The 12148-nt window shown below is 39.0% G+C and overlaps 1 protein-coding gene across 5 annotated transcripts in view; it reads left to right on the top strand.

Moving 5' to 3' along the window:
- The window catches only part of PHF21A (PHD finger protein 21A), a 186256-nt gene that overhangs the window by 108378 nt on the left and 65730 nt on the right, over positions 1-12148 (top strand). The gene's annotated exons all lie outside the window — the stretch shown is intronic.

The raw sequence follows: 12148 nt of genomic DNA, 5'->3' as shown, positions 1-12148 counted from the left end.
CCGAGCCCATACTGTATGATGGAGAGCAGCATGGGCTCTGGAACCAGACTGCCTGAGTTAGAATCTCTCTGGCTTTGCCACTTACTACCTTTGGAAACGTGTTTTCCCCATCTGTAAAATGGGATACTAATAGACTGAACTGAACTGAACTGAATAGAACTTATCTCATAGGATTGCTTTGAAGATTAAATAACATAATACACGGTTAATGCGCTTAGAAATGCCTGCCATATAGTAAGGACTTCTGTGTTTTCAGCTGCTGTTATTATTATATGTTTAGATGTTATATTATGTATGATTCAGACACTTGATGTAATAGGGTTTCACAGATCATTCTAGGCAGGTAGAGTCAAGAAAAGTATTATAGAGGAGATGGTGCTTACCAGACCTTCAAGGGTAGATGGACGAAGGCAGAGGAGAGAAAGAAAGGTAAATTGGGTCCAGGGAATGTCATCAACAAAAGCTTTAAAATGGGACCAAATTTGTTAAGTTCACTTAGCAGAGAAGAGACTGGTCTTATCAAAGGATCTGGGTAATATGGAGGGTAAATATTGCTCAGATAGGTGGTGGGATGAGAGTGGATAGGGTAGATAAGATTATTCGGCTGAAAATAGCATTTTGCAGTTTACATTTACATTTAGCTTGTCCAGCAGCATCAGGTTTTCATATCCCAAACCCAGCCCTGTTCCTCCCTACCTTGCTGTTTCTCTTTGCTAGATGTTCCCCACCTCTGCTAGAGGTACAGGTAGATTTAATAACTCAGCCAGTCAGGTAGGCCCTTTTCTTCTACCTTTGACCCATGGAGTGGTCTTTAGGCCATTGGTACTTCTCTAGTGAAGCAAATCGGGTCAAGATGAGATATATGCCGCCCAATTCTTGACTCTTTCGGAAAAAAAGGGAGTTTGATTAAATTTAGCTGTTCTTTTCAGAACTGAGGCCATGTATGATTCGTGGTGCCCCAGATATGCGTTATAGTATGGAACTCTGCTCTGTACTTTCTTTAATAAGAAAACACACACAGGAAATTTTTGATACCCTTAAATATTTTACAAAACTTGCTAAATTAAATTGAATTATCATCTGGACATTATTATACATTAATCTAATGTTTGACATGGCAGAGTGTAGGAATGAGTGTGTGTGTAGACTGATACACAGTTTAGGGGAAGATGGTGAAATGTTAAGATTAACATTCCCACTTAGAAAATGGAATAGTTTGCAGATTACTTACATGAACTTCACTCTGTGTAATTTCCTACCTACCACTGAGCAGAGAAACAATGAACACATTTTACTTGAAGTTCTTTTCTCTTCTTACCTGCAATGTGGTAATCCCAAGAAATGCAAAGAGTAGAAGCAGATATGCTGTTAGGAATGTAAATAACTTGAATAATGCTGATTGTTGCAATAGATCCTGTACCGTAGGGGGAAGTCTTGCATTATCGTAAGACTTTCAAATGATAAATCATATTTCTGGAAGTGAAAGTACAGATATTTTTGTTGTTGGGTAATATGAAGGATGCACATCTTTTTCTCAATGATTTTTGGTTTAAACTACGTCACTGAGTCAAAATAATGATGGATTTAATATTCACGCTAGTGTGTGTGTGCATGCATGCTCAGTTGCTTCAGGTGTGTGTGACTCTTTGAAACCTTGTGGACTGTAGCCCACCAGGCTTCCCAGTCCATAGGCTTCTCCAGGCAAGAATACTGGAGTGGGTTGCCATTTCCTCCTCCAGGGGATCTTCCCGACCCAGGGATGGATCCTGCATCTCCAGCATTGCAGGCAGATTCTTTATTGCTTGAGCCACTGGGGAAGCCCATTCACGCTAATAGTTTATTTCAATGTGAAAAAAATTAACAGTAAAACTATGATAAAAGGCAATTGTAAGCGTCTTCTGTAAAGTGCTACTGATTTTTGGAATCAGAGCCAAGCCTGAGCTCCTTCAAAGACCAGGACTCTTTTAGAACCTCCTCATCTCTTGGCATGTTTCTGGCCATATAGTAGGTATGCAGTGAGGTAATGTCAGTAGATGGGATATTCACATCATGTTTAGAGGGAAGAAGGATCACTTACTTTGATTAGTCACTCAGGATGTAAGTGTTTTCATAACAGGGAATTGGCTTTAGAACTATATTGCAAGATAGCTTTAAAGATTAAAACTTTGTGGCATTCTAAGTGTATGCTTCAGTTGAGTTCAGTTCAGTCACTCAGTCGTATCCAACTCTTTGCAACTCCATGAATTGCATCACACCAGGCCTCCCTGTCCATCACCAACTCCCGGAGTTCACTCAAACTCACGTCCATTGAGTCGGTGATGCCATCCAGCCATCTCATCCTCTGTCGTCCCCTTCTCCTCCTGCCCCCAATCCTTCCCAGCATCAGAGTCTTTTCCAGTGAGTCAGCTCTTCGCATGAGGTGGCCAAAGTACTGGAGTTTCAGCTTTAGCATCAGTCCTTCCAAAGAATACCCAGGGCTGATCTCCTTCAGAAAGGACTGGTTGGATCTCCTTGCAGTCCAAGGGACCCTCAAGAGTCTTCTCCAACACTACAGTTCAAAAGCATCAATTCTTCGGCGCTCAGCCTTCTTCACAGTCCAACTCTCACATCCATACATGACCACTGGAAAAACCATAGCCTTGACTAGACGGACCTTTGTTGGCAAAGTAATATCTCTGCTTTTGAATGTGCTCTCTAGGTTGGTCATAACTTTTCTTCCAAGGAGTAAGCGTCTTTCAACTTCATGGCTGCAGTCACCATCTGCAGTGATTTTGGAGCCCCCCAAAAATAAAGTCTGACACGGTTTCCATAATAATAGTTGTTGTTGTTATTTAAACATTTTTATGACCAAATATTGTTTTGATTTTGACTTCACTTTTTTCTGATCTTTGAAAATACATATTGTTAGTACATGTTGATTTGTATTTTGTTCCTTTGAAGGAAAGAATAGAAAATTATTCCCTTCTAAGTGAGGGTTGCAGGTCTTAAAATATTTTTGTGCTATTTTTATTGTAGGCAGCTTTGCCACATTCTTACGATAGACATTCAGAATAGTTCACTTATTAGTACAACTGTGTGTGGGTGTGTGTGTGTGTGTGTGTACATATATATATATTTTGTTGTTGTTGTTGTTTTGACTGCCTTGGATCTTGGTTGCAGCATGTGGGATTTAGTTCCCTGATCAAGTATCAAACCCTCGCCCCGTGCGTTGGGAGCATGGAGTCTTAGCCACTGGACCACGAGGGAAGTTCCACAAATGTGTATTTTAAAACAAGATATTTGACCAGTTGAATAGATTGCAGTAACCTGGAGCAAACCAGATTCAGCTGAAATCTCACTGATCCCACTAGATGGCGTCAATTCATTAAGTGATAACTTCATCCTCTAACTTAAACAGACAGCCTCCTATGTAGTTGAACTGATTTGAGTATCTTTAGAAGCTGAGTGTAGCAGTATATTCTTAGACTCCTTGCTATTTATATAGTGATTTGTGGAAGTTATTTGTAGAAATACTAGCTTTGCCCTAATTGTATATCCAGCTAAAAGATTCAGAACTTAATATTTCCTCATATTTTTGCCCTTATATTGTAATTCTTGTTTGGGCTTCTGGAAATGCTGGAAAACGATCGAAAAACGGGAAACAGATACTTCTTAAAGCATATAGCTTCTAACAGATTTATTAAATCATTTGGTTCTTATTTGTAACGATGAGATCAACAGTGGTCCGTTGTGGGTTATTATGGTTCTTTAGTCATAAATGTAAAATAAAAGAAACATCACAATTCTTTAATTCTCTCTTGTGTGAATGGGAAGTACTTATTATCTACAATGACCATTTTATATTACAGATTAGTTCATTTCAAGGTTTAAAAATTGTGCTTTTCCACAGGCGTTTGTAGGCTCTAAATAATTAATTAAGCTATTTTCCATATATATTTTATTTTCTGTTCTTAAGAGTTCTGACATTAAATTTTTTAAAGAAATGATGATGAATATGTTGCAGTGGGGGGGGGAAGTCCTTCCACATTTCATTAGAAGTGATTTTTTTTCTTTATGATCATATTCATGCAGCTAGAATAAAATTGTTTCAGAACTGATGGGATGATCCATCTTGAGCCATAGAAGCTTAATTGTGCTACAAATATTATTCTTTTATTCATTGCTCATGGGGAGTAAGTGGTTGGTGCTGATGGGTCCCTTAATGTTTAACTGTTCCAGTGTAAGGTAGAAGATTGCCAATAGTTTTATTCACTGGTTACAGTTTTTTAAAGTAGAGAAAAAGACTTTTGCCAGTAGAGTCAAAATAATGTTTTTAAATTTTTTATTGGAATATAGTTGATTTACAGTGTTGTTTTAATTTCTCTCTACAGCAAAGTGATTCGGTTATATAGATATATATTCTGTTTCATATTCTTTTCCATTACGGTTTATCTCAGGATAGTGAGCATAATTTCCTGTGCTATACAGTAGGATCTTACTGTTTATCTGTCCTGTATATAATAGTTTGCATCTGCTAATCCCAAACTCCCAATTTTTCCCTTCTCCTCCCTCCTTCCCTGTTCTCTGTATCTGAATTTGTTTCTGTTCATAGATATGTTCATTCGTGTCATATTTTAGATCCCACATATAAGTGATATCATATGATATTTGTCTTTCTCAATCTGATTTAATTTGCCTAGTATGATAATCTCTAGGCCCGTTTCTGTTGCCACAGATGGCGTTACTTCTTTCTTTTTTATGGTTGAGTAATAGTCCACTGTCTGTGTATTACTGCCTCTTTGTAAGTTTTTAGTTTATATTGGAGTATACACTGTTGCGTTAGTTTCACAGCAGATTCATCTAGTTGTGTTTTTGTTGTTCAGTCGCTAAGTCATGTCCGACCCTTTGCAGTGCCATGGACTGCAGCATGGCTTCCTGGATTTTGTGCAAGTTCATGTCCATTGAGTTGGTTATGCTATATAATCATCTCATCCTCTGCTGCCCTCCTCTCCTTTTACCTTCAATCTTCCCCAGCATTAGTGTCTTTTCCAGTGAGTCGGCTGTTGCATCAGGTGGCCAAAGTATTGGAGCTTCAGCTTCAGCATCAGGCCTTCCAATGAATATTCAGGGCTGATTTCCTTTAGGATTGACTGGCTTGATCTCCTTGCAGTCCAAGGGACTCTTAAGAGTCTTCTCCAGCACTACAGTTTGAAAGAATTGATTCTTTGGTGCTCAGCCTTCTTTATGGTCCAGCTCTCATGTCCATACATGACTACTGGAAAAACCACAGCTTTGTTAATTAGGTTCTTTTCACATATAGGTTATTATAGAATATTGAGTAGAGTTCCCTTTACTATACGATAGGTCCTTGTTGATTATCTGTTTTATATGTAGTAGTGTATATATGTTAAACCCAACCTCCTAATTTATTCCCCCACCACCACCTTTCCCCTTTGGTAACTGTAAGTTGCATTCTAAGTCTGTGAGTCTGTGTCTGTTTTGTAAACCAGGTCATTTTAAAAATTCTACATATAAGTGATGTCATATGATATTTGCCTTTCTCTGACTTCCTTCGCTTAGTATGATAATGTCTAGGTCCATTCATGTTGTTGCACGTGGCCTCATTTCATTCTTTTGAGTAATACTGCGTTGTATATATGTACCACATCTTCTTTATTCATTCATCTTTTGATGGACATTTGGCTATTATAAATAGTGCTGCAATGAACGTGAGTGCAGGTATCTTTTCAAAGTACGGTTTTCTCTGGATATGTGCCCAGGAGTGGAGTTGCTAGATCATATGGTAGCTCTATTTTTAGTTTTTTAAGGAACTTCCATAGTTTTCTCCATTATGATTGCACCAGTTTACATTCCCACCAGGAGCATAGGAGGGTTCCCTTTTTCCACACCCTCACCCCCTCCCCAGATTTATTGTTTGTAGACTTTTTGATAATGGCTGTTCTGATTGGTGTGAGATGATACCTTATTATAGTTTTGATCTGCATTTCTGTACTAATTCAGCTTCCCTGGTGGCTCAGATGGTAAAGTGTCTGCCTGCAATGTGGGAGACCCAGGTTCAATCCCTGGGTCGAGAAGATCCCCTGGAGAAGGAAATGACAACCCATTCCAGTACTGTTGCCTGGAAAATTCTATGGACTGAGGAGCCTGGTGGGCTACAGTCCATGGGGTCACAAAGAGTCGGACATGACTGAGCAACTTCACTTACACTTTTCTGTAATAATTAGTGAGGTTGTGCATCTTTTTTTTTTTAAATTTTATTTTTACTTTATTTTACTTTACAATACTGTACTGGTTTTGCCATACATTGACATGAATCCACCACGGGTGTATACAAGCTCCCAATCCTGAATCCCCCTCCCACCTCCCACCCCATATCATCACTCTGGATCATCCCCATGCACCAGTCCCAAGCATCCTGTATCCTGTATCGAACATAGACTGGCACTTTGTTTCTTACATGATAGTATACATGTTTCAGTGCCTTTCTTCCAAATCATCCCACCCTCTCCCTCTCCCTCAGAGTCCAAAAGTCTGTTCTATACATCTGTGTCTCTTTCGCTGTCTTGCATACAGGGTCATCATTACCATTTGTCTAAATTCCGTATATATGTGTCACTATACTGTATTGGTGTCTTTCTTTCTGGCTTACTTCACTCTGTATAATCGGCTTGAGTTTCATCCATCTCATTAGAACTGATTCAAATGTATTGTTTTTAATGGCTGAGTAATACTCCATTGTGTATATGTACCACAGCTTTCTTATCCATTCATCTGCTGATGGACATCTAGGTTGTTTCCATGTCCTGGCTATTATAAACAGTGCTGAAATGAACACTGGGGTACATGTGTCTCTTTCAATTCTGGTTTCCTTGGTGTGTATGCCCAGCAGTGGGATTGCTCGGACATAAGGCAGCTCTGTTTGCAATTTTTTAAGGAATCTTCACACTGTTTTCCATAGTGGCTATACTAGTTTGCATTCCCACCAACAGTGTAGGAGGGTTCCCTTTTCTCCACACCCTCTCCAGCATTTATTGCTTGTAGACTTTGGACTGCAGCCATTCTGACTGGTGTGAAATGGTACCTCATTGTGGTCTTGATTTGCATTTCTCTGATAATGAGTGATGTTGAGCATCTTTTCATGTGTTTGTTAGCCATCTGTATGTCTTCTTTGGAGAAATGCCTATTTAGTTCTTTGGCCCATTTTTTGATTGGGTCGTTTATTTTTCTGGAGTTGAGCTGCATACGTTGCTTGTATTTTTTTGAGATTAGTTGTTTGTCAGTTGCTTCATTTGCTATTGTTTTCTCCCATTCAGAAGGCTGTCTTTTCACCTTACTTATAGTTTCCTTTGTTGTGCAGAAGCGTTTAATTTTAATTAGATCCCATTTGTTTATTTTTGCTTTTATTTCCAGTATTCTGGGAGGTGGATCATAGAGGATCCTGCTGTGATTTATGTCTGAGAGTGTTTTGCCTATGTTCTCCTCTAGGAGTTTTATAGTTTCTGGTCTTACGTTTAGATCTTTAATCCATTTTGAGTTTATTTTTGTGTGTGGTGTTAGAAAGTGATCTAGTTTCATTCTTTTACAAGTGGTTGACCAGTTTTCCCAGCACCACTTGTTAAAGAGATTGTCTTTACTCCATTGTATATTCTTGCCTTTGTCAAAGATAAGGTGTCAGTAGGTGTGTGGATTTATCTCTGGGCTTTCTATTTTGTTCCATTGATCTGTATTTCTGTCTTTGTGCCAGTACCATACTGTCTTGATGACTGTGGCTTTGTAGTGGAGCCTGAAGTCAGGCAAGTTGATTCCTCCAGTTCCATTCTTCTTTCTCAAGATTGCTTTGGCTATTCGAGGATTTTTGTATTTCCATACAAATCTGGAAATTATTTGTTCTAGTTCTGTGGTTGTGCATCTTTTCATGTGTTTTTGGCCGTCCGTATGTCTTCTTTGGAGAAATGCCTATATAGCATTGCCCATTGTTTTGATTGGGTTTGTTTTTTGATGTTGAGCTGTGTGAGCTGTTTGTATATTTTGGAGATCAGTCCCTTGTCAGTTGCATCATTTACAAATATTTTCTCTCATTCTGTGAGTTCTTTTTGTTTTGTTATAGTTTCTTTTGCTGTGCAAAAGCTTTTAAGTTTGATTAGGTCTCATTTATTTATTTTTGTTCTTTTTTTTCGTTAACTCTAGAAGGTGCATCCAAGAAGATATTACTGAGATTTATGTTAGGGTTTCGCCTATGTTGTCTTCTTAAGAATTTTCCCTCTCTTCTCTGTCACCCAACCCTGATGTCTCTTCTTTCTTTCTCTTTTTTATTTTCATTGAAATATAATTTATATATAACAGTATTTCAGGTGTATGATATAATGATTTGGCACTGGTATAGTTTTTATCAAAGTGTAATTGGCATGTAATATACAGTCATAGCAAACTAACCAATCTGATCACATGGACCACAGCCTTGTCTAACTCAAAGAAACTATGAGCCATGCCACATAGGGCCACCCAAGACGGATGGGTCATGGTGGAGAGTTCTGACAAAATGTGGTCCACTGGAGAAGGGAATGGCAAACTACTTCAGTATTCATGCCTTGAGAACCTCATGAACAGTATGAAAAGGGAAAAATATAGGACACTGAAAGATGAACTCCCCAGGTTGGTAGGTGCCCAATATGCTACTGAGATCAGTGGAGAAATAACCCCAGAAAGAATGAAGGGATGGATCCAAAGCAAAAACAACACCCAGTAGTGGATGGGACTGGTGATAGGAGCAAGGTTCAATGCTGTGAAGAGCAATATTGCATAGGGACCTGGAATGTCAGGTCCATAAATCAAGGCAAATTGGAAGTGGTCAGACAGAAGATGGCAAGAGTGAACGTTGACATTCTAGGAATCAGGGAACTAAAATGGATGGGAATGGGTGAATTTAACTCAGATGACCATTATATCTACTACTGTGGGCAAGAGTTCCTTAGAAGAAATGGAGTAGCCATCATAGTCAACAAAAGAGTCCAAAATGCAGTACTTGGATGCAATCTCAAAAACGACAGAATGATCTCTGTTCATTTCCAAGGCAAACCATTCAGTATCACGGTATCCAAGCCTATGCCCCAGCCAGTAATGCTGAAGAAGCTGATGTTGAATGGTTCTATGAAGACCTACAAAACCTTCTAGAACTAACACCAAAAAAAAGATGTCCTTTTCATTAAAGGGGACTGGAATGCAAAAGTAGGAAGTCAAGAAACATTTGGGAGTAACAAGCAAATTTGGCCTTGGAGTACAGAATGAAGTAGGGCCAAAGGTAATAGAGTTTTGCCGAGAGAACACACTGGTCATAGCAAACACTCTCTTCCAACAACACAAGAGAAGACTCTACACATGGACATCACCAGATGGTTAGTACTGTAATCAGATTGGTTATATTCTCTGGAGTCAAAGATGAAGAAGCTCTATACAGTCAGCAAAAACAAGACCAGGAGCTGACTGTGGCTCAGATCATGAACTCCTTATTGCCAAATTCAGACTCAAATTGAGGAAAGTAGGGAACTACTAGACCATTCAGGTATGATCTAAATCAAATCCCTTTTGATTATACAATGTAAGTGAGAAATAGATTCAAGGGAGTAGATCTAATTGACAGAGTGCCTGATGAACTATGGACGGAGGTTCATGACATTGTACAGGAGACAGGGATCAAGACCATCCCCAAGAAAAAGAAATGCAAAAAGGCCAAATGGCTGTCTGGGGAGCCCTTACATAGCTGTGAAAAGAAGAGAAGTGAAAAGCAAAGCAGAGAAAGGAAGATATGCCCATTTGAATGCAGAGTTCCAAAGAAGAGCAAGGAGAGATAAGAAAGTCTTCCTCACTGATCAGTGCAAAGAAACAGAGGAAAACAATAGAATGGGAAAGACTAGAGATCTCTTCAAGAAAATGAGAGATACCAAGGGAACATTTCCTGCAAAGATGGGCTCAATAAAGGACGGAGATGGTATGGACCTAACAGAAGCAGAAGATATTAAGAAAAGGTGGCAAGAATACACAGAAGAACTATACTAAAAAGATCTTCATGACCCAGATAATCACGGTGGTGTGATCACTCACCTAGGGCCAGACATCCTAGAATGCGAAGTCAGGTGGGCCTTGGGAATCATCACTACGAACAAAGCTAGTGGAGGTGATGGAATTCCAGTTGAGCTATTTCAAATCCTAAAAGATGATGCTGTGAAAGTGCTGCACTCAATATGGTAGCAAATTTGGAAAACTCAGCAGTGGCCACAGGACTGGAAAAGGTCAGTTTTCATTCCAATATCAAAGAAAGGCAACGCCAAAGGATGCTCAAAGTACTACACAATTGTACTCATTGCACAGGCTAGCAAAGTAATGCTCAAAATTCTCCAAGCCAGGCTTCAACAGTATGTGAACCATGAATTTCTAGATGTTCAAGCTGGATTTAGAAAAGGCAGAGGAACCAATGATCAGATTGCCAACATCTGCTGGATCATAGCAAAAGCAAGAGAGTTCCAGAAAAACATCTACTTCTGTTTTATTGACTATGCCAAAGCCTTTGACTGTGTGGATCACCACAAACTGTGGAAAATTCTGAAAGAGATAGGAATACCAGACCACCGGACCTGCCTCTTGAGAAGTCTGTATGCAAGTCAGGAAGCAACAGTTAGAACTGGACATGGAACAACAGACTGGTTCCAAATCGGGAAAGGAGTGTGTCAAGGCTGTATATTGTCACTCTGCTTATTTAACTTACATGCAGAGTACATCGTGAGTAATGCTGGGCTGGATGAAGTACAAGCTGGAATCAAGAGAAATACCAATAACCTCAGATATGCAGATGACACCACCCTTATGGCAGAAAGCAAAGAACTAAAGAGCCTCTTGATGAAAGTGAAAGAGGAGAGTGAAAAAGTTGGCTTAAAACTCAACATTCAGAAAATTAAGATCATGGCATCCAGTCCCATCACTTCATGGGAAATAGATGGGGAAGCAGTGGAAACAATGACAGACTATTTTTGGGGGGCTCCAAAATCACTGCAGATGGTGACTACAGCCATGAAATCAAAAGACACTTACTCCTTGGAAGGAAATTTATGACCAATCTAGATAGCATATTAAAAAGCAGAGACATTACTTTCCCAACAAATATCCATCTAGTCAAGGCTATGGTTTTTCTTGTAGTCATGTATGGATGAGAGTTGGTCTATAAAGAAAGCTGAGCATCAAAGAATTGATGCGTTTGAACTGTGATATTGGAGAAGACTCTTGAGAGTTCCTTGGATTTCAAGGAGATCCAACCTGTCCATCCTAAAGGAGATCAGTCCTGAATATTCATTGGAAGGACTGATGTTGAAGCTGAAGCTCCAATACTTTGGCCACCTGATGTGAACAACTGACTCATTGGAAAAGACCCTGATGCTGGGAAAGATTGAAGGCAGGAGAAGGGGACGACAGAGGATGAGATGGTTGGATGGCATCACCGACTCAGTGGACATGAGTGGGAGTAAACTCCGGGAGTTGGTGATGGCCAGGGAGGTCTGGTGTGCTGGAGTCCATGGGATCGCAAGAGTCGGACACCACTGAGCAACTGAACTGAACTGATACTAGTGTTTTAATTTCTTATTTATTAAAAGTGAAATTCTTTTCCTTTGATTAGAGGTAGAATTTTTTTTGCGTTATGCAAAGCAAGGCATCTCAGGTTGACTCACTTTTGTACAGCAACACTGTCCATAATTTCAGATCATTTCTGAGAACACTGTTGTTAAGAGCTCTTTCTCAGTGAGTTATTTTGTTTTATGAAGATGAATATCTGATTAAACTTTTTAGTAGTATGCATAATTTGGTGATTTTTTTTAAAATTTAAGGGAAATAAAAATTTTAAATTTTAAGTAAAATGGTACTAAAAAGAGAGGAGAGGCCTTTAATCATTGATATATGTTTTTAATTTTCTACTTTGTGACTCCATTAAAAAAAAAACAAACCAACTCTGTAATTTTAAAGTAGAGATTCTGAAATTACCACTTTCCTAAAAATATCACTTACAGCTGAAACTTAATATATCTAAGCATTTTAGTTCTGGGGATGATACATATTTTTATAAAGATGTGTTTTTCCAAATGGAAATAGCACTGAGGCTTCTGAA

Source organism: Budorcas taxicolor, chromosome 15 (assembly GCF_023091745.1).
Source record: "Budorcas taxicolor isolate Tak-1 chromosome 15, Takin1.1, whole genome shotgun sequence".
Lineage (NCBI taxonomy): Eukaryota > Metazoa > Chordata > Mammalia > Artiodactyla > Bovidae > Budorcas > Budorcas taxicolor.
The sequence above is the reverse complement of the archived record's forward strand: the minus strand, read 5'-3'. Positions and strand labels throughout refer to the sequence as shown.